Source organism: Panthera uncia (genome assembly GCF_023721935.1).
Source record: "Panthera uncia isolate 11264 chromosome C1 unlocalized genomic scaffold, Puncia_PCG_1.0 HiC_scaffold_3, whole genome shotgun sequence".
Taxonomy (NCBI): domain Eukaryota; kingdom Metazoa; phylum Chordata; class Mammalia; order Carnivora; family Felidae; genus Panthera; species Panthera uncia.
The window spans coordinates 81065488-81090184 of NW_026057584.1; the positions used below are offsets into that span (position 1 = coordinate 81065488).

Sequence of the window (24697 nt, forward strand, 5' to 3'; positions counted from 1 at the left end):
TGTGTGTTTATAACATGAAATATTCATCCATACAAAGAAGGAAACCCTGCCATTTGTGACTACAGGGATGAAACTTGAGAATATGATGTTAAATGAAATAAGTCAGAGAAAAACAAAAACTGTATGATCTTACTTATATGTGGAATCTAAAATAAAAATGAACTCATAGAAACAGAAAGTAGATTGGTGGCTGCTGAGGTGGAAGAAATGGGTGAGGGTGGTCAAAGGGTACAAACTTCCAGTTATAAGATGAGTAAGTTCTGGGGATCTAATGCACAGCATGGTGACTATAGTTAACAATACTATATTGTATACCTGAAAGTTGCTAGGAGAGCAGATCTTAAACCTTCTCTCCACAAACACACACACACACACACACACACACACACACACACACACACAGGAGCTATATGAAGTGATGGATGTGCTAACTAAACTTATTGTGGTATTCATCTGCAATACATACTTATATCAAATCATCATATTGTACACCTTAAACTTATACAATGTTATATGTCAACTCAATAAACTTAGGTGGGAGGAAAGGAAGAGATAATTGTATCCGTATTTCCATGATAACATGCATGTATATTTGAGAAACCCAAGAAAGTCAACAGAAAACCCCCTAAAAGGAATTTAGAAAGGTAGCTAATTACATAATTAGTATATGGAAGTCAATGATTCTCCTATATATATATGACATGCCCAATTATAAAATAAAAACTAGTAACAAACTCATTTAATATGAAAATCACAAAAATAATAAGTAACTCAGAATAAAACAATCCGGATATCTATAATGTAATCTGTTTTCAGGACAGATATAACCATTATTCAAAGACTCGTTATTCTGCCTAAATTAGTCTTTTAATAAGATTCTCATTAAAATACCAGTAAGATTTTTTATTTTGAGAACTTGAAAGCTGACACCAAAGTTCATCAAAAAACATGTCATTATCTACAAATATTTTGAAAAGAAAAAAAAAAAAAGAGGAGTAAAGAGGAGACCAGTCCTTCCAGAGTATAAAAACACTGTGAAGATACAGTAATTAAGGACTTTTATACTAGAGAAGAAATAGACAAATAGAAAATGTATACCAGAAAATCCTGAAATATATTCCAATATACATAAGATTTTAATCCAATATACATATGATAAAGGTGACTTTAAAAAAAAAGATTAGTCAATACCAAAAAAATAAAAATAAAATAAAAAATGATTAATCAGTAAGAGCCGCTGGGACACTAAGAAAATTCCAGGTTATTTAAAGATTTAAATATAATATAAAAACTTTATTTAAAAAAAAATTGGAGGGGAGGATGAATAGGCAGAGTATAGAGGATTTTTAAGGCAGTGAAACTACTGTGCATGATATCATGATAGTGGGTACATGCCTTTATAAATTTGTCCAAATCCATAAGATGTACACCGATGGTGAACCCTAAGGTAAACTGGAGACTTTAGGTAATAATGATGTATCAATGTAGGTTTATCAATTGTAACAAATGTACCACTGTGGTGGGGAAATTAATAAGGAGGAGGCTATGAATGTTTGGAGGCTGTGGGCCTATGGGAAAACTCGATATGTTTCAGCTTTACTATAAACCTAAAACTGCTATAATAAAGTTTCTCAACAAAAATTAATCCATAAGAGTAGGAAAGAAAAAATGGTGTTATACTCTTGGACATAATCTAAAGAAGCTATAAGAGAAAAGACCGATTATTTGACTAAACCAAAACTTAAAATTTCAGTATGGGAAAAAAGAAACTACCACAAATCAAGTCGAGTGCAAATTAAACTGTAGGAAAAGGTGTGAAATACATGAGAAAAGGTACATTTTATTAGTGTACCAAGAATTCTTAGAATTCAATAAGAGATAAAGGAAAGGCCATTAGTAAAGAAAAATGGATATGCTGCATTTATGTAAAAGAAAGCATATACAGTATATGCCTATGTATAAGTGTGCATATATATGTGTGTGTTAAATGTATGTACACACATAAAGAAATCCTTCAGAGGATTTCTGAAATGATACATAAAATAAGTTAATACAAGTTACTTGTGGAAAGTAGAAATAGGATAGTTTCAAATTTTACTTTTTATTTTATGCTTTTTCACATTATTTGTTTCTTATTTTAAAAATCATGAGTATGTATTGCTTTAATAATTCAAAAGCAAAACCTAACACAACATATTCCTTCTGAAGAAACTTACCGTAATATGCTGATTGTTTAAACCAACACACATTAAAATTTCTGTGGTCCCTCTTTCCACAACTGACAGTATTACATACTGAATTCTATTATGGAGTTTAAACATTTCAAAACAGGTAGTGATTTACTAAAATCCAGTAAAACAAAAAGCAGTAAAATTCTGGAATAAGGGAAGTTATCTAAATATAAATGTAAACTCAATTTTACTTAAGGACTTTTTTTCTTCTCAAATTGTTTTTGAAGTACACAGCAGAAGAAAGAAAATAATTATTGTTGTTTTCATTTTGCTTCTTTCAAGTCAGAACCACAGAGTTTTCTCCAGAAATTCCTTTCCCTTCACTCCCGCTGAGGCGCCAAATCAATGGAGTCCCGTCCTCCAAAGCCCATTACACTCTCAGACCTTTCTCTTATGGATGCTGTTTCTCTATCCGCAGCAGTTTTTATTCCAGGAAACTGGCCTCTCTCCCCAAGATTCTGGCTATTAACAAGCAATAGCTGTATCAAAAGCAACTTGATCAGTTGTAGACTCAGTAAATGAGCATACAGGCAAGGAACAATGATAGTAATTAACATTACGATCCGAGTCTTAGCCTTTAGTAATTTGAGATACTGCCTATAGCATATCATATAGAGTTTTCAAGAAGTTTCTCCTCAAACATCCTGGATCAAGACGAAACTTTTTCTAATAATCATAACGCAACTTCTTTCTGAACAATTAAGTACACTGGAATTCCTATTTCATGTATTTTGGTTAACGCCTAAGTGGTAATACAAATAACCAATTCATGTATAAATGAAATGCAATTACTCAATTGCTTCCATGATACTTTACTGTAGTGATTATCAAATCTATTATGTTCTATGTTTCTTCACATCCACAAATTGTATCTACTAGTATGGTGTCTGACACATAAAAGCTTTCTGAATGTATAGATGGATAAATACATGTAACAGAAGAACTGTCAATTACTTACAAACATAGCAGATTGGATAGAGCAGGTTAGAGAGGGCCCTAGAAGTTTTCTAAAACTGTAAGAATTCCATAAGTCGCCCCTATCCTATTACTCCCCACCATAACTATCACTGTCATACTTCTAGCATGTAAGCTCATTCACTCTCACCAGGAACATGCTATTGATATTAAGTCCTCCATAAAAGAAATCAGTCCATTTCAGTCTCAGATATACGTTGGGCCTTGGAATATAGACATTTGAGGGCAAAAGCACAATGCCCTAATGTTTTCCCTAGGTATGTTACCAGTAATTCGGGGTATTTACTTCACTCTTACTAATGTCTATCAAACTATAAAGTCCTTATTGTTTTATGTGCTAATTTATGTCTTCAAATTCCTTACTTTTCAGTTCAAAGTTTTACTAATTAGATCAGCACACCTCTAAGTAGATACTATGATTTCAATTTCTGTGAGGCACATTCTTATCCAGACGTCCAATACTTTTGTATCATTTCCACTTCTACAGAATCCAATTCTATGGAATAAATAATGCTCAGTCACACAGGTAGTAATTACCAGAATTGAAATTAACCAGTAGAGATAGGGCTAAAACACCTACATTTTTAAAAGTTCTCCAGGTTATGGTGAAGCATAGTCAGGGTGGTGAACTGCTACTGTAGTAATTTGATCCAAAGTTTAGAAAATCAAACTCCATTCCTTAAATAGTCAACTGCTCATTTAATCTTGTACTTTGTTTTCTTTCCCCGGAGTTTCAACATTCATTTGGAAAATGAGATAAAAATATAAACCAAAGCCGTAAGTCCTTCAGTTTACTGAAAAATTCTGGGAAATAAAGAACATATCTCCACTCTGCAGCATTTCAAGCTCTCTGGTTTCTGTCTGTTTATCTCCTATACCAAATTTAAAGAAGATATTTAATGTGAAAGGTGTATAACTGAATTAGCTTCAGAACTTCCTTACTTTCAATATCATTCTTTCTGGATGCCGTCTAGAAGTAGAGGGGCTAATTACAATTTCCTTCATTCACTTCATAAACATTTATTGAGTACCTATTATATGCAAATAATAATGTGAAGCAGGTTTTACCTGAAAGAAGAGTATGTTTCAGAAATTTTATGTATTTCATGTAACAAAGAAAAAACAAAAGGGCCTCAATTCAAGAATTTTTGTTTTTTATCTTTTATATTTTTAAAAATATTAATTCCAATATAATTAATGTACAGTATTAGTTTCAGTTGTGCAATATAGTGATTCAAAAATTCTACACTTATTTAGTGCTCATCATAATAAGTGTACTCTGAATTGTCTTCACCTATTTTACCCATTCTCCCACCCACCTTCCTTCCGGTAACCATCAATTTGTTGTCTATAGTTAAGAATCTATTTTATTCTCTCTTTTTTCTTTATTGCTTTTGTTTCTTAAATTCCACATATGAGTGAAATCATATGGTATTTGTCTTTCTCTGACTGACTTATTTCACAAAGCATTATACTCTCTAGCTCCATTCAGGTTGCAAACGATGATTTCATTCTTTGCTATGGCTGAGTAATATTCCATTGCATATATACACTATATCTTCTTTATCCATTCATCTATGCATGGACACTTGAGTTGCTTTCATAATTTGGCTATTATAGATAATACTGCTATAAACATCAAGGTGCATGTATTCCTTTGAATTAGTATTTTTGTATTCTTTGTGTGAATACCCAGTAGTGGAATTACTGGATTATATAATAACTCTATTTTTAATTTTTTAAGGAAACTACATACTGATTTCCCTAGTGGTTGCATCAGTCTGCATTCCCACCAACACTGCAAAAGTATTTCTTTTTTTTTAATCTTTATTCATCTTTGAGAGAGAGAGAGAGGCGATGGGGGGGAGAGAGAGAGAGAGAGAGAGAGAGAGAGAGAGAGAATGAACAGGGGAGGGGCAGAGAGAAAGGGAGACACAGAATCTGAAGCAGGCTCCAGGCTCTGAGCTGTAAATGCAGAGCCCAATGTGGGGCTCAAACTCATGGACTGCAACATCATGATCTGAGCCAAAGTCAGATGCTTAATGGACTGAGCCATCCAGGAGCCCCAAGAGTATTTCTTTTTCTTCACATCCTTGCCAACACTTGTTTCTTGTGTTTTTGATTTTAGTGATTCTGACAGGTGTAAGGTGATATCTCCTTGTGGTTTTGATTTGCATTTCCCTGATGGTGAGTGATGTTGAGCATCTTTTCATGTGCTGTTGGCCATCTGGATGTCTTCTTTGGAGAAATGTCTGTTAATATCTTTGGCCCAATTTTCAACTGGATTATTTGTTTTTGGAGTGTTGAGTTGTATTAGCTCTTAATATATTTTGGATACTAACTCTTTATTGGATATGATATGTCATATGCAATTATCTTCTCCCATTCAGTAGGCTATCTTTTAGTTTTGTTGTTTTCTTTGCTGTGCAGAGCTTTTTATTTTAATAAAGTTATAATAGTTTATTTTTGTTTTGTTTTCTTTCCTTAAGGACACATATCTAGAAAAATGTTGCTAAGGCTAATGTCAGAAAAATTACTGCCTAACCTCTCTTCTAGGATTTTTATGATTTCAGGTATCACATTTAAGTCTTTAATCCATTTTGAGTTTATTTTTGTGAATGGTGTAAGAAAGTGGTCCAGTCTCATTCTTTTGCATGTAGTTGTCCAGTTTTCCCAAAACCATTTGTTGAAGAGACTTTTTCTCATTGCATATTCTTTCCTCCTCGATCAAAGATTAATTCACCATATAATCATGGGTTTATTACTGGGTTTTCTGTTCTGTTCCATTGATCAATGTCTATTTTTGTGCCAGTACCATATTGTTTTGATTACTATAGCTGTTATATATTAAAGTCTGGGATTGTGATGCCTCTAGTTTTGTTCTTTTTCAAGATTCCTTTGGCTCTTCAGGCTTTTTTTGTGGTTCCATACAAATTTTCAGATTATTTGTTCCAATTCTGTAAAAAATGCAGTTGGTATTTTGATAGGGATTGCATTAAATCTATAGATTGCTTTGGTTAGTATGGACATTTTTGCAATATTTGTTCTTTCAATCCATGAGCATGGAATATATTTCCATTTCCTTGTGTCATCTTCAATTTCTCTCCTCAGTGTTTTGTAGTTCTCAGAGTACAGGTCTCTTACTTTGTTGGCTAAATTTATTCCTAGGTATTTTATTATTTTTGCTGTAGTTGAAAATGGTATAGTTTTCTTAACTTCTCTTTTGTTGCTTCATTTTTAGTGTATAGAGATGCAGTGGAGGGGCCCCTGGGTGGCTCAGTGGGTTAAGTGTCTGACTTTGGCTCAGGTCATGATCTCGTGGTTCGTGAGTTTGAGCCCCGCATTGGGCTCTGTGCTGACAGCTCAGAGCCTGAAGCCTGCTTTGTAGTCTGTGTCTCCCTCTCTCTCTGCCCCTGCCCAGCTCACGCTCTGCCTCTTTTCTCTCAAAAATAAATAAACATTAAAAAAACTAAAAAAGAAATGCAGTGGATTTCTGTATGTTGATTACTGAATTCATTTATATGTTCTAGTAGTTTTTCTACATATACTGTTATGTTATCTGCAAATAGTGAAAGTTCTACTTCTTCCTTACCAATTTAGAAGACTGTTATTTCTTTTTGTTTTTCTGATTTCTGTTGCTAGGGCTTCTAGTACTATGTTGAATAAAAGTGGTGACAGTGGACATCTTCCTCATCTTAGGGCAAAAGCTCTTAGTTTTTCACTATTGAGCATGTGGTTCTTTTATATATAGCCTTTATTATATTAAGGTATGTTTACTCTAAACCTATTTTCTTAAGGGTTTTTATCATGAATGGATGTTATACTTTGTCAAGCGTTTTTTCTGCATCTATTGAAATAATCATATGATTTTAATCCTTTCTCTTGTTAATGTGACATATCATGTTAATTGATTTGTGAATATTGAACTACTCTTGTATCCCAGGAATAAATCCCACTTCTGGTGAATGCTTTTTAAAATGTATTGCTGGATTCTGTTTGCTAATACTTTGTTGAGGATTTTTGCATCTATGTTCATTAGGGATATTAGCTTGTAGGGTTTTTTTGTTTGTTTGTTGTTTACTTGTTTGTTTTGGTAGTGACTTTATATGGGTTTGGTTATCTGGGTAAAGCTGGTCTCATAGAATGAATTTGGAAGCTATCCTTCCTCATCTATTTTTTTGGAATAGTTTGAGAGGAATAGGTATTAACTCTTCTGTAAATGTTTGGTAGAATTCACATATGAAGCCGTATGGTCCTGAACTTTGGTTTGTTTGGGGTTTTTTTAACTTTTCTTTTTTTTATTACTGATTGAATTTTATGGTTGGTAATTGGTCTGTTTAAATTTTCTATTTCTTCCTGATTTAGTGTTGGGAGTTCATATATTTCTAGGAATTTATCCATTTCTTCTAGGTTGTCCAATTTGTTGGTGTATAATGTCTCATAATATTCTCTTATAATTCTTTGTAAATCTGTGGTGTTGCTTGTTATTTCTCCTTTTTCATTTCTGATTTTGTTTGCATCCTCTCTAGTTTTTGATGATATTGGCTAACGGTTATCAATTTTGTTGATTTTTCTAAAGAATTAGTTATGAGTTTCATCGGTCTGTTCTACTGGTTTTTGTTTGTTTGTTTTTTGTTTTTTGTTTCATTTATTTCAGCTGTAATCTTTATTATTTCCTTCCTTTGGGTGTTGGGTTTTGTTTATTTTTCTGTTTCTAGTTCTTTTAGGTGTAAGGTTATGTTGTTTATTTGAGATTTTTGTGCTTACAGATAGCCCTGTATTGCTATAAACTTCCCTCCTAGAACAGATTTTGCTGCATTTTCAAGATTCATTTTCATTTGTATCCATGTATTTTTTTAATTTCCTCTTTGATTTCTTGCTTGACCCATTCATGGTTTACTAGTGTGGTATTTAACCTCCATATATTTTTGGTCTTTACAGATTTTTTCTTGAGGTTGATTTCTAGTTTCATAGCACTGAGAGTGGAAAAGATGCATGCTGGACTCCAATCTTTTTGAATCTGTTGAGACTTGCTTTGTGGCCTAACATATGATCTATTCTGGAGAATGTCCCAAGTACACTTGAAAAGAATGTGTATTCCACTGTTTTAGGATGGAATGCTCTGAGTTTATCTGTTAGAAACATCTGATCCAATGTGCCATTAAAAGTCACTGTCTCCTTGCAGATTTTCTTTTGGATGATCTATCCATTGACATAAGTAGGGTGTCAAAGTCCTCTACTATTATTGTATTACTATTGATTACTTCTTTTATGTTTGTTATTGGCTGCTTTATGCATTTGGGTGCTCTCTGTTGGGTGCATATATATTTACAATTGTTACATTTTCTTGTTGGATTGTTCCCTTTATGATTATATAGTGTCCTTTTTTGTTTCCTGTTACAGTCTTTGTTTTAAATTTTATTTTGTCTGATACAAGTATTGCTATCCCAGCTTTCTTTTCATTTCCATTTGCATGATAATTGCTTTTCCATCCCTTTACTTTCAAACTACTTGTGTCTTTAGGTCTGAAATGAGTCTCTTGTAGGCAGCATATATATAAGTCTTGCTTTTTAATCCATTCTGTCATCCTAGGTCTTTTGATTGGAGTGCTTAGTCCACTTACATTCAAACTAATTATTGATATGTATGTACTTACTGTCAGTTTATTCCTTGTTTTATAATTGCTTTTGTAGTTCTTTTTTCCTTTCCTCTCTTGCTCTTTTCTTTCACAGGTTGCTGGCTTTCTTTAGTGATATACTTAGATTCTTTTATTTATTTTTTACCTATTTATTATCCATTTTTGATTTGTGGTTACCATTAGATTTACATATGACATTTTATGCATATAGCAGTCTATATTAAGTTGATGGTCACTTATGTTTTTTTTAAAGTTATTAAACTGCTTTTTTTTAAAAACTTGTTTTATTTTTTATTTTTTAAAATTTACATCTAAATTAGTTAGCATATAGTGCGACGATTTCAGGAGTAGATTCCTTAGTGCCCTTTACCCATTTAGCCCATCCCCCTTCCCACAATCCTTCCAGTAACTCTCAGTTTGTTCTCCATATTTATGAGTCTCTTATGTTTTGTCCCCCTCCCTGTTTTTATATTATTTTTTGTTTCCCTTCCCTTTGGTTCATCTGTTTTGTCTCTTAAAGTCCTCATATGAGTGAAGTCATATGATTTTTGTCTTTCTCTGACTGACTAGTATCACTTAGCGTAATAACCTCCAGTTCCATCCACATAGCTGCAAATGGCAAGGTTTCATTCTTTTTGATTGCCGAGTAATACTCCATCATGTATATATACCACATCTTCTTTATCCATTCATCCATCGATGGACATTTGGGCTCTTTCTATACTTTGGCTATTGTTGATAGTGCTGCTCTAAACATGGGGGTGCATGTGTCCCTTCGAAACAGCACACTTGTATCCTGTGGATAAATGCCTAGTAGTGCAATTGCTGGGTCGTAGGGTAGTTCTATTTTTAATTTTTTGAGGAACCTCCATACTGTTTTCCAGAGTGACTGCACCAGCTTGCATTCCCACCAGCAATGCAAAAGAGATCCTCTTTCTCCACATCCTCACCAACATCTGTTGTTGCCTGGGTTGTTAATGTTAGCCATTCTGACAGGTGTAAGGTGGTATCTCATTGTGGTTTTGATTTGTATTTCCCTGATGATGAGTGATGTTGAGCATTTTTGCATGTGTTGTTTGGATGTCTTCTTTGGAGAAGTGTCTATTCATGTCTTTTAACCATTTCTTCATTGGATTATTTGTTTTTTGGGTGTTGAGTTTGATAAGTTCTTTATGGTCACTTATGCTTAAACTCATTTTAAAACCACTAAATTTTAGGGATGCCTGGGTGGCTCAGTCGGTTAAGCAACTGACTTCGGCTCAGGTCATGATCTCACGGTTCATGGGTTCGAGCCCTGTGTCGGGCTCTGTGCTGACAGCTCAGAGCCTGGAGCCTGCTTTGGATTCTGTGTCTCCCTGCCTCTCTGCCCCTCCCCAACTTGTGTTCTGTCTCTCTCTCTCTCTCAAAAATAAATAACATGTAAAAAAAATTTTTTTTTAAACCACTAAATTTTAACTCCTCTCCCCCCATGTCTAAGGTACATGGTGTCACACTTAACATTCTTTTATTTTGTGAATCCTTTGACTGATATTTATAGATATATTTAATTTTACTGCTTTTGTGCTTTCTACTTTTATTCCTCCTGCTTATGGTCTCTTTTCCACTCGAAGAGTCTCTTTTAACATTCCTTGTAAGTCTTGTCTAGTGGTGATGAATTCCTTTAACTTTTGTTTGTCTGGGAAACTCACCCATTCTGAATGATAGCTTTGCTGGATAGAGGATTCCTGATTGAAGTTTTTTTTTTCCTTTTAGCACTTTGACTATATAAGGCCAGTCCCTTCTGATTTGAAAAGTTTTTGCTCAAAAATCAGCTGGTAGCCTTAAGGGGTTTCCCTTGTATGTAAATGTTTTCTTTCCTCTTGCTATTTTTGAAATTCTCTCATTATCTTGGCATTTTAATTACTATGTGACTTGGTGTGGACATCTTTGGGTTGATTTTGTTGGGGACTCTCTGTGCCTCCTGAATCTGGATTTCTATTTCCTTCTTCAGATTTGGGAAGTTTTCAGCTATTATTTCTCCAAAAACATTTTCTGCCTACTTTTTACTCTCTTCTTATTCTAGGAGCTCTATAATATGAATGTTATCATACTTGATGGTGTCATTATGTTCTCTCAATCTATTTTCATTTTTTATTTTTTTCCTCTTTCCTGTTCAGCTTGATTGCTTTCCATTACTCTGTCCTCCAGGTTACTGGCCCATTTTTCTGCCTCCTCTAGTCTACTAATTATTCCCTCTAGTGATTTTTAATTTCAGGTGTTGAGTTCTTCATCTCTATTTGGTTCTTTTTTATGTTTTCTATTCTTTTTTAAGAGTCTCACTGAGGTCCTCCATTATTTTCTCAAGTCTAGTGAGTATCTTTATGACCTCTACTTTAAATTCTCTATTAGGTATATTACTTACCTACATTTCATTTAGGTCTTTTGCTGTGATTTTGTCCTATTCTTTCATTTGGAACATATTCCTCTGTCTCTTCATTTTGTCTAACTCTCTGATCTGTTTTTATGTGACAGGAAAAGTCAGCTACATCTCCTGCTCTTGCAAGTAGTGGCATTATAAAGAAGAGGTCTTATAGTAACCTGCAATGCAATGTCCCCTGCTCACCAAAACCTGGTGTTTCAGGGGTATCTCCTGTGTGTGTTTTGTGTGCCCTACTGTTGTGGCTGAGCTGCATTTGCTTTCAGTTCAGTGGTCTGCAATGGCTCTCTTTGCCTATTATGGGCAGGGATGTCTACTCTTACCACTGTTGTTCAACACAATACTGGAACTCCTAGCTTCAGCAATCAGACAACAAAAAGAAATAAAAGCATCCACATTGGCAATGAAGAAGTCAAACTTTCACTTTTCACAGATAACATATTTTACATGGAAAACCTGCAAGACTCCACCAAAAAACTACTAGAACTGATATATGAATTCAGCAAAGTTGCAGGATATACAAACAATGTACAGAAATTGGATGCATGTCTCTATACCAATAACGAAGCAGCAGAAAGAGAAATCAAGGAATTGATCCCATTTACAGTTGCATTAACAACCATAAAATACCTAGTAATAAACCTAACAAAAGAGGTAAAAGATCTGTATGTTGAAAACTATAGAAAGCTTCTGAAAGAAATTAAAGACAAAAATTGAATTGAATTGAATTCATGAATTGAAAGAACAAATATTATTAAAATGTCTACATCTCCCAAAGCAATCTACACTTTCAATGACATCCCTATCAAAATAACACCAACATTCTTCATAGAGAACAAACAATTCTAAAATTTGTATGGAACCAGAAAAGACTTTGAATAGCCAAAGTAATGTTGAAAAAGAAGATCAAAGTTGGAGGCATCACAATTCCAGACTTCAAACTGTATTACAGAGCTGTAATCATCAAGACAGTATGGTACTGGCACAAAAACAGACACATAGATAAATGGAATAGAATAAAGAACCCATAAATGGACCCACACACGTATGGCCAACTAATCTTCAACAAATCAGGAAAGAATATCCCAATGGAAAAAAGACAGTCCCTTCAGCGGATGTGCTGTCTCTTTAAGGTTGGGGATTCAATTTCCTCTTGTCCTTCCAGCTTTCCTGTAGCTGAGCTTACTGATTTTTAAAGTTCCAGGTGTTAAGCCCCAGTGATTGTAAGAACTCACAAATTATGCCCCACAAGTTTTCAAAGCCAAATGTTACGGAGATTTGTCTTTTCTAGGTGGGTTCTCATGCCTGGGGTGAGGGTCTTTTTCTTTCCTCTATCCATGCCCTTGGTGTCCTTCCCTCCTGCAGAAAGTCCTCTGGGTCAGTTTGGCTCTTGACCACAACTCCTACCCTATATGGCCTCTTTCTATTTCTTGTGGAGAGTCTGTTCTGCCAGTCTTTGGGTCATTTTCTGGGCTATTTACACTGAAGCGGGTATTATATAGCTTGTAGCCATAAGATAAAGTGAGCTTAGGATCTTCCTACTTCATCTTTCTTCACTCCCATAACAGTTTATAATGCTTTACTTCCCTTCCTTTTTAGAAGCTCAAAGATAAGAAGACACACAGAAAATTTTCTTATTGAAGTTCTGAAATAAGAGGGTACATCTTGTGTAAGTTGTATTATATGAAAAGTTTGTGATAATTATTTAAATATATGGGAAATGGCCATAAAGAAGATAAAAATGTACTGATGATATATATACCACATACTGAATTATATATTAGAAAGACTTCACTAGAATTAGCTTTATTAGAATAGGCTATAGAATTAATGTTAAAAACATATAGTGGCTATGTTCATTTTGAAAGATCAACAATGTTTCTTAATTTGAATTCAAAGTTAATTTCTTACCCATGAAAATAAAAAGTAGCTCTGGTTTGAATCATGATTAGCAAAGGAAAAACTAACTCAATTCATTTACAAATATAACTACCAGTACAATTATAAATGCAAATATGATGCCATCTCTAAAGTCTTTAGGGAATCTCATTTGTTGATGTATGGATACAAGCCTCAATCATAAAACTGTAAAACTAATATTTGAACTCTGAGCTCAAGTAAACCAACAAAATGATAGATATTGTTTTATAACTTTAAATTATAGAGCTAAAGAGTAGCTGGGCAAAGGTATTATCAAGAAACATCTATGTTCAAGAAATGGTACTACCAAATCATTGTAAGCAAAATATGTACATCTACTAATAGAGTGTATCTTGTCACAAGTGAAACAACCTCTTTCCTAGGAAAAGGAAATTCTCTTGTTTTTACAATCAATTTTTCTTCCCTAACTTTATTCTCAGTTCAAAAAAATATATGACAGTATTATTGTTTGAGTTGTGTTACCTCTCCCAAAATATGTTTAAATCTTAATCCTTGACCCTTGAATGTGACTTTGTTGGCACATAGGGTCTTTGCAGATGTAATCAAGTTAAGAGGAGTCATGCTGATATAGGGTGGGTTATAGTCTGACTGTGGCCTTATAAGAAGAGGAGAAAAGACATAGAAACATATGGAGAAAACCATGTGATAAGGGAAGCAGAGATTGATGTAATGAGCATAAATGGAAGAATGCCAAGATTGTTAGGCAACACCAAAAGCTAAGAGAAAGGCATGTAACAGATTCTTCCCTACAGTCTTTAAAAGATCATGGTCCTGCAGAGAACTTGATTTTGGACTTTCAGCTTCAAGAACTGTGAGAAAATAATGTTTTTCAAAATTTAAACCACCCAGTTTGTGGTAATTTGTTACAGCAGACCTAGGAAACTAATAAAAGATCCAAACTGCCTGTTTACTTTTATTTTTCTAGTGGAAATATCAGTTTCTCAGACTAAGCACCTGATCAATGTATACATAAAAGATACTTAATCCCAAGAAGAAAATTCTTCAAACCACTCTGCCTTGCACATGGAATATTTCTGCAAATAATAGTGGTTGATATAAAGTTAAAATTTTAGAGCAGGCAGTGAGTTGATGAGTACCCTAGTAAAATTACTTACAAAGTTTGGAATGTATAGTTTTCATGAGACCCAAAGGTTAACAATCATTTTTCCTAACAACTATGATTTTAAACAGTGATTTTTTGATAAATTGCATTTTCACATGTTTAAACATAAACTGCTTGTTGGGAAATTTCAGTAAACAAAATTTAGTTCCAGTACAACAACATAATGGTGTAAAACAAATTTGGCATGGGTATAATGGGCAAATAAACTATTTCTTTTGTAAGAGTTGAGCTTACCATGAGGAAGTCTGTTTCCAATCATTTTAAAAAAGGAGAATAACTATATCGCCTATTTATTGAATTATGAGCTACGGCAAGTGCTAAATACCTAAGATTTTTAACTACATCACCTATCTCATTTAATTCTTGAAATTATATTACCATTCAAATTTTAAAAATTTACAAATTGTGGGTCAAAGAGAACCAATAATTTGTCTATGGTCACACAGCATGGTAGGTGTGGCAGAGTGGTGGTTAATTAGTTAGTGTTACTATGTTCTTTGAATTTGGCTTATTATATAGGGGACTCATAAGTTATACCTGCTATGCTCTAATTGTCTTTCTAGGTACTAAAAGTTTTTACAACTATAATATTCAAATAAGCCTTAAAATATGGCAAAAAAAATTAAACAGCACTTTTGATTAGAATTATAAATATCTGTGGCTTATTAATGACATGGTCATAAATAGAATGTGATTCAAAGAGAACAAATGACTGTTTTTTAGTATAAGGTGGAAGAAATATAAATTAGAGCTATCTGACAGAAGATATGTTGCTTTTGGGGTACTTGGGAGGCCCTGGGGTACCTCTGATAGCACAGAGCCTGCCTGAGATTCTCTCTCTACCCCTACCCCCTGTTCCCATTCTCTCTCTCTCAAAATAAATAAATAAATAAATAAATAAATAAATAAATAAATATTTTTTAAAAAAAGATATATTGCTGTGGTTAAAGAAAAACTTAGATAGAATATGATATGTGAATAAGTCAAAAAAGGAAATATTAGGGAAAATTTGACAAAAATAGACTGCTTATGGAGAATCAGTGTTTATGGAAACTATTCCTACTAATTTAGCAATGGTCAGTTTTAAGTATTTTCTTAAAATAGTTAAGTGGATTGTATCAAACTATGAAAGTTTTAAATCATGATTAAAGTATAATTCTAAGAAAACAAGTTTTAGAAACAACCACTGAAAGTGTATAGAGAGGGTCATATGAACTTCCTATCCCTGAGAGCTGTTCTACTAGATTGGTTTGCTAAAGGAAGCAGTGGAAACTATTTCTTTGAAGATCCTTAGGAACAGAAAGCACACATTGCCAGCAGTTCAGAATGGGTTAGGTGTGTCTCTGCCAGAAGGCAGCCAGTGGATAGCCACTCTTGGTTCTCTAAGCCCAGTGACTACATAATAATGCTATTCTTAAAACTGTAGAGGCAAGGGCAACACAGCTGCTTTTTCCTTTCTTTGGTGATCAGGATTTGCTGTCCAAAAAGTTGCAGAATAGTGTGAATGTAATTAGATGAAATTTTCCCCAACAGGAAATCAAGAATTAATTCTGACTCTAGTTACTGAAAGAAAACTCAGAAGCTCTACGCTGGACTTTTTAAACATTTATGTCCTCCTTTACTTAGAAAGTGTTCCTCTATGTACAACTTAAAAAGCAGACTCGTTTGCTAGATGACCTCAGGCCTATGAGTTGAATTAGTACTAAATAAAAAATTCTGAGCATATCTACAGTTTCTTTGTTTGTATAAAATCCTTTGAAAAATTCAATTTTAGTGCATTCTACTTAAATTTTTATGAGTTTATTTTTTATTTCATTTCATATTCATCTACTTAAGGTTTCATATTTCATGAAGGTGGCAAAGGCAGATTCCTTATATTTATACTTTTTTTCTTTAAAATACAGTCAATTTATTTCCAAGCAAACTTTCCCTTTAACTGGTAATGTAATTAATTTCAATTTTGAAGACGGCACTGTGGTCCACAATCCTTGGCTGACTACTCTTCCAAGAACAATAAGAGCTGCTGAGAAAGGAACTAAAAGTTCCATGAGTTCTTTTGATGCAGGATTCTCACAAAATATAAAGCTGTGAGGAATGTAAAGGGATGACTTTCCAAGATTTTGGAGCACTTCAGAATAGTTGTTAAAAATAAGTAAGAAAAAATGCTGGAATGAAACAAAAAAATTTCATAAACGGTATGGATCATTCCAACCAAATAAAAAATAATTATAATCCCCCAAACTATTTAGTATTTGTAGTTAGATGATAGATGTGTCCAAGATGGATACAAATAGCACTGTTTTCAAACATGGGTGCTTAGTTTCTGTTACTTAAATAGCTTAACTATAAGAAATAGCTATATTAGCTATGCTTCATATATAAAATTGCTATATTAAAGAACATTTTATTTTTCCATTAAAATGCAAGATAATACTACTTATTTCTACATACTTAACAACAGAAAGCTCATAGTATAAATATTTCATTGCTTGCCTCCAAAGAATTGTTGACATCCTTTGTGGCCATCTGCCAAGGTGGTCATTCCTTTGTGTGTGATGGAATTAGAGAAGTATCAGGGTTCTATGGATTGATGAAAGAAAGTATTCTGTGCTCTTGGCTTCTGATATTTGTTTCCTTGGTCCTGTTAAAAAGGAAACAAGAGTGAATTTACCAATTTTGAACAGATAGCCAGTTATTGTGTATTTCTTTAGATTCACATTTAAGGACACTTTGAGATGTTTATGAGTTCTCATTAAGAATCATAGAATTTTAGCCTTATACACAAGTTGCTAAATTTATGACTGCAAGCAAGAAAGAGCTACGTCAATCAGATGATCCAATCCCCATACTTTGCACTATAGGGAACCAAAATCCAAGAGGTTAAACAACTCAAGCAAAGTTACAGTCAATTAGTGTCAAGGCTAGTATGAAGAAACAGTTCTTATTACTTCAAGTTTAGGGCTCTTTCTTCTGGTTGTCTCTTAGCAGGTAGAAGAGAATAATCTTTGGAAGAGGGAGATTGGGAAAAGCATTATCACGACCAAGCTAATTTCTCAGCCTTAATGCTTACAGAAAATTCTGGAAACAACAAACAAAAAAACACAATAATTTAGTAATATTTAGATAAATTCATAGTGCAGCATTTGCTCAAAGAAATATTTTATTAAAGTATGACTAAGATACTATTTTATTAATAAATTAAACTTTACCATTAAATTTCTGAATTTCAAACAGAGCTAGGATCCTTTATTTTTCCAAAAGAATGCTATTTTTATTATTCACAGAGAAAAAGAGTGATGTTTTTAAAAAGAAAATTGTATCTTAGATACTGCCTTGATCAAAACCCTCCAAAGATTTCCCGTAACAGTTGTGATAAAGTCTTCTCCTGAGCTATATGATTTGGCCCCTGTTTACCTGTCAGCCTATCTCATAACTCTCTTCTTGCTTGGTATTCTACAGCCTTAGTGGCCTTCTTGCTCTTCCTCAAATATGCTAAGCACACTTTTGGTTTCTGTATTTGACCTTGGTCTTCCCTTAGACTGGAACACTTTCCCCAGATAGCCAAATGTTTGTTCCCAGTAACTGAAACACTTTTTCTCTTAAGAGCATCATTGCATGTTTCAAGAATCTGCTCAAAAGTCACCTCCCAGGGCGCCTGGGTGGCTCAGTCTGCTGGGCATCTGACTCTTGATTTCGGCTCAGGCTGTGGGATTAAGCCCCATGTTGAGTTCAGCACTGAGTGTGGAGCCTGCTTAGGATTCTCTCTCTCCCTCTGCCCCTCTACTTGGCTTGTGTTCTCTCTCTCTCTCTCTCTCTCTCTCTCTCAAACAAACAAACAAGCAAACAAAAAAGTCACCCTTCAGAGATGCCTTCTCTTATTACTCCAGTCAAGCAACCTCCAACACTCACCCTTCCTTCCCAATAGGACCCCATTCTTTATACCTATATTTGCTTCATTTTCATTCATGGTATTTATAATTTGTGATGTTATATAGCCCAACACAATCCTTATAGGAACCACATATATTTTAGAATTAAGTATTATTTGAGTTTTTAAAGGTAATATGGTACATGTACTGTAATTAGGTAACATGCTCCTCCTTCTGTATCTGAGAAGTCTAGTAGGTTAATATATTTACAGCAAAACATTTACACATTCTAAGTGGGATTTTAAAAAAAGATAATAGCCTCATACAAGTTTCACTATTAAATGAATTAAGATTATGTCAGGTTTTACCACAATATGAATTATAAACACCTTCAATTTCAGAGCTTTTTGATTTTGGAATTTCACATAAGAGATTGTGGAATATCCTATATATTAATTTGTTTACTGCCTCTCTTGTATATTTGTATTCCATGAAACACAAAGGAATGACCACCCAGTATGCTCACCAGACCAGAGATTTTTGTTTTTTGTTTTTTGTTTTTTTGCATTATAACTAAATCCTAACCTGTAAGAATATATTTCTTCTCAATTGAAAGAATAGTAAAAAAACATATTTTAAAAGCTTCTTAAAATTACTTCTTCTTTTAAGGTTCACCAGAAGAAAAATATGATAAATGGCCTTTCAATAAAACTATAGGAAACAACACCTGGGTTGTGTGATACAGTGGCAAGAATTTTCTACTAGAATTCTAGGGATCTAGGTTTGATCTTCCTTGCATTCCCATTTTCTAGTTAATTCCTTATCTATTTATCATTCACACATCCATCCTTATCCATCTAGTTCTTTCTTTTTCATTTAGGTATCTCACGATTCTTGGCTGAATGCATTATCTGTGAAACAAGAGCACAGAACTCAGTGGTCTTTAGTAGTTCTATGATTCTACTAACAGTTAAATAATTGAGCTAGTAATCACTCTGACTATCACAGTTGGCTGACCAGTGTGAAAGATACATATATAACCTTGCTCATCTGATCACAATAACAAAAATAGATACCAGTTTTAAATTAAATTTTAGCATGTCTGCTCAACGCCAATGAAATGCCATTTGTGTCAAATATATTTTATGTCACATATATACAGTCCTGAGCTTTTGTGTGAGTTTCTTCATAAGAGTATGCCCAATAATAGCAAGTATTTATTGATCATTTACTCTGTGCCAGCCACTATCCTAAGCTCTTTACAACTTACAATAATTCCATCAGATAGGTAGTAATATTATCCCCTGTGGTATATTGGATCATTCCTCCCTTTCCCTAGTACACCTGCATGGAAGGTATATGTGTACCTCTCTGCTCTTTGACTTTGGACTCAGCCATGTGACTTGCTTTGACCAATGGGATAACAGCAGACATCATGCAAACAGAACCTTGAAATATGCTTGTGCAGTTGCACTTCTGCCCATTACCTTGCTTCTCACTCTGAGACAAAAATGCTTTAGTTAGATCCAAGGAATATGAGCGACATATGGCTCAGACTTAAATCCATCCTCCACTTGGAACCATGTCCATTTGAGCCCAGCCTTGATCATACTTACTTCAACTTACTTGCGGTCTCCTGAGCAAAAACTAAAAGCTTATGGTAGTATACCAGTGAGATATTATGATAGGTACTACAGCAAAAGCTCACTGATAAACTGCTTTTTTTTACAGACAATAAAAATGATGGGCAGAGACTGAGTAACTTGTCCAAACTTTTATAGTTACTTAAGTGATATGAGAGATGAAGCCATGCAGAGTCTCGCTCAAGGGTCCACACTCTTAACACCTCAGCTATAGTGCCACTACGTTATACTAGCTGTATTATATGATATTAAGCCATTTATTAATATAGCAGCAGGTGATTTGGTACATATTAAAATTCATAATTATAAAGGTAGTCTCATTGTCAATAGACAAAGTTGTCTTGCAGTGAAACGTTTCTTCTTAAAAAATTAGTTAAGTACAAGAAATGTACTATTTCCTAGAAGCAGATTAATAAGTCTACATACATACCTCTTGAGGTGGCTTTCCAGCTCATTCTGCTAACATACAATGGACCTCAGTGCCAATATCTCTAGTACATGATTCCAACCCCTGACCTTGGCTAATTCAGGCATGCATCTGTGATCCAAGCTGGATCAGTCCGGTTCCTTTCTGGTATTTTGAAATCTGGACACATGACTGGGAGCCACCATCAATGGACCTACTCTGGAGAAAATTGAAATCACCAGAGCTACGCCTGTTACTTTCTTTCCCACGTGTCAATTCCATGACAGTACCTCCTCAGAAAAATACGTTTTTTGACTAAGCTTATTAGAACCTGTTTTCCTTGTTGTAACCAAAAGAAATTTAACAGAATAGATTTTTTAAAAATACATTGTTTTTATTATAATTTAAAAATGCAGACTAAAGATTTCTTAACGAGGAGACCAAATAAAGTTTGCAATTGTTTTACATTTTATTAATTTTGCAATTTATAGTTACGGATTGTGTGTTTCTGATAACCAGTTAAAAATCTTTCAGTATATTAAGAACCATGGGCTATCTGTGAATAGAACTACATTTCAGTAAAGTTGAATAAAGTCAATCTTTCTTTGTAATTCTATGTATTTTATTTTATGCATTAAAAAACATTTTGTTTACATATGGCTTTCCACATTCCTTTGATAACAAAAATCAAGTAAACATATGGAATTATTTGAATTACTAATTCAACTCAGACACTATATATGAGACTCAAATACATTCCAGACATTGTTTTGAGTCCTGGGGATACGCAAGGACAAAACGGTCTCTGCTCTCACAGAGTAGTGATAAGAAAGAATATGTGGAATATAATTTGAACATTTTACAGTACCATTAGTAATGAACCTAGAGATCTATGTAGTTAAAAGATAAAAGTATCTTAAAAGTGTGAGAATATGGAGGCAAAATGCCTGGAGAAAATTTATGTGCAACCCTTAATCTATTTCTAATCTTTAAGAGGGGTATATCAGCATAGGGAGCTCTGTCAGAAATCATATGTAAGAGTACATAAAAAGTGCAACCACTAATGCAATGGCATATTTATGTTACACTTTTCACTTTACCAGTGATTTTCATATCTCAGTGATTTCATATATTACAACATGACCTCTTAATACCTCCTTGAGATGAACAGGTACAAATTGAACACCTTTTGTCATCAAGCATATGCTCAAATTACTAAGAACTTTGGAATGGTGTGAAAGACTTGGTAGTGGAGGAGTTTAAGAATTACTTAAAGCATATTTTCTCAACTGGTGGATTTAACCATTTAGAGCAGAGGCTGGCAAACTTCAGCCCAGAAAACAAATCTGGTCTGACACCTGTTTTTGTATGACCTGTGAGCCAAGAATGGTATTTACATTTCTAAATGGTCTAAAAGCATAAAAAACAAAAACAAAAACAAAAACAAAAAACTTTCTATGACATCTGAAGATTATATAAAATTCAAATTCCAGTGCCCATAACTACAGCTGGAACACAGCCATACTCATCTGTTAATGTATTGCTTAACGCTACCTTCACACCTTAATAGCAGAGCTGAGTAGTGCTGGAGATATGTTGGACTGTGAAGGCTAAAATATTTACTACTGACTTTTCACAGAAAAAGTTTGGTGACCCCTGACCTAAAAGATCACAGTTTTCCAAGGAGTTCATAATGCTACAGGCAATAATGACATCTATTTAAACTTGTAATAAAAAATAATAACTGCATAGTTAAATATTTCTTCCCCTTAAGAGCATCCGAGGCAGATGAGTGAATGACTATCCTAGGAACCTTAGAAGTGTGCTTCCCTCTAAGCCCCTAGGCTGTTCATATGGATGACCTCCTTGATATCATGGTGTCTGTGATTATTATACAAGTTTAAACTGTTTAGCTCTCAGGCCTACTTTTGAAACTTACTGTCACATAGACTGATGGTTAAAGATAGCAAGCACAAAGAACTTTTGGTGACATATAATTAATGAGTAGCATAAAATTTCTACGAAGCCTATAAATTTGCCTTCAGACAACCATCATCAAATCTGTAAGTTGCATTTATCTAATCAAAAGGAATTTCTAGAAGTCTCAAATACTTTTTAAAAAGTCAAAATTCAAAAGAATATGATCCTATCCCAAATTTTCTTGAGCGAAATAGCCTTTTTTTTTTAGGTTTATTTATTGATTTTTGAGACAGAGAGAGAGAGAGAGAGAGAGAGAGAAAGAGAATCCCAAGCAGGCTCCACACTGTCAGAGCACAGCCTGATGCTGGGTTCAAACTCACAAACCATGAGATTATGATCTCAGCGGAAGTTAAGAGTTGGATGCTTAACTGAATGAGTTACCAAGACACCTTCCCCCACAATTTTTTTTTTTTTAAGTAGGCTCCTGGCTCAGCATGGAGCCCAGCACGGGCTCAAACTCACAACCCTGAGATCAGGACTCACACTGAGATCAAGAGTCTGATGCTCAACCAACTGAGGCATCCAGGTGCCCCCAAATTTTCTTATTAGAAATTAAAAACAGCTCATTTCAAAAGCATAAAAGATAAAGAACTCGAAAAGATGAGATCATAAAAGCAGTCTGGCACCTACTTTTGATGCTGTAGCTTAGAGTTACTTTTCAACATACATTTAAAAACTCATTTGGCCACAAAGTCAAGTATTATTTAAAATGTCATAATTTTAGATTTACTATTGCATTCTATTGTCAAATCATTTTCTCTCCACATAATTAAAAGTAAATTAAATGAGCAGGTCACTTACTAGCAGTGACACCATTTGAATGTCTCTATTATGTGTATTAAATATTAGTTTACATTGAAAATAAATTTTGATTGGGGTAGTTAGGTGCCTCAGTTGGTTGAGGAGCTGGCTCTTGGTTTTGGCTCAGGTCATGATACCAGGGTTGGGGGATGGAGCCCTGCATCAGACTCTGAGTGTGGAGCCTGCTTGAGAGTCTCTCTCTCTCCCTGCCTCTCCCCAACTTGCATGCTCGTGCTCTCTCTCAAATAAATAAGTAAAATAAATAAATAAATGAATAGATAAATAAATAAATAAATTTCATGATGTAATTTTTAACAATATAGTTTAAGTGATAATGTTTATTTACTCATTCATTCATTATTCTTTCAGCAAACAAACAGATGAGTACAAACTCTTTGACAGCTACTGTAGAAAAAAGTTAAGAAATAAATGACAGGTCTTGCTTTCAAGGAATTTTCAGGCCAGCGGCTGGAAAAGAGACAAGTATACAGAATGTTCAAATACAATTTGATTAAAATTCTCTAATTGATGTAAGGTAAACTACTGATAGGTGTAAAAAAAAACCTGCTATATTATAATCTAGAACAAAAATGAACTTGCTTCCCAACACGGCCTAGTCGTTAACATCACTGAGCTGAACCTGCTGCAGCTAGAAATGCTCAAGAACCAACTGGACCCGAAAGTGGATTTCTTGTCCAGATCAAGGACAAGATGCCCAGATCAAGGTGGTACAGACCAAGTGTGTGGAAGCCAAAGACTGTCTAAACATGCTGAACAAGAACAATGAGGGAAAAGAATTACTCGTCCCACTGACCAGTCCTATGCATGTCCCCGGGAAACTACATAATGTGGAACATGTACTCATTGACGTGGGAACAGGCTACTACATAAAAAACGAAAATGAAGATGACAAGGACTTTTTCAAGAGGAAGATAGATTTCTTCACCAAGCAAATGGAGAAAGTGCAGCCAGCTCTGCAGTAGAAGCATGCCATGAAACAGGCTCTCATGGAGATGATGAGCCAGAAGATTCAGCAGGTCACAGCCCTGGGGGCAACTTAGGCTATTGCCAAAGCCTGAGAGCTTTGCCAAAGCCTGAGAGCTTGTTTCAGAAGTGGGGCAGAGGGACCCTGCTTCAGGAGCCTGGGACTTTGTGGGCACAGCTTTCTGGGGTAAGGGAAGAGAAGGGTCTTATGTTTAATCTTAATAAATGTGCCAGTTGGGGGAAAAATGAACTCAGTTCCTAGAGGTGAAGACAGAATAGGGAGAATGAATTAAGAGATTTTAATAAGGTATAAACCACTGGGCATACTGACCAATGAGATGAGGAAAGTAAGACAAAGACTTAAAATTATTGCCAATAAGGGTGTCCTTTATTTAGACATATATAGAGAAGGAAAGAAGTGTCCACTGAATGCTACAGAGAAAAAAGGATAAATTGAATATTCCCTATAGATGACCAACTTTTCCTTCCCTTTTAATTTCCAGATACTATACACAATCCCTCATCCAATACTTTTTGGAGCCAGATGTGATTTGGAATTAAGAATTTTGTAAATTTTGAAAGGCAAGCGTAAATCTTTTAGAAGTATTAAACAGACATACAGAAACTTTTTTTAAAACACAAATTTTTAATTCTACAACGTACATCAAAGACTGCTCAGTACTAAACTAT

At 34.3% G+C, this 24697-nt stretch overlaps 1 pseudogene; it reads left to right on the forward strand.

Annotated features, from left to right (window-relative positions):
- The first annotated feature begins 1432 nt into the window (after positions 1-1432).
- Positions 1433-24102, forward strand: LOC125911415 (prefoldin subunit 5-like; annotated as a pseudogene).
- Positions 24103-24697: the final 595 nt, after the last annotated feature.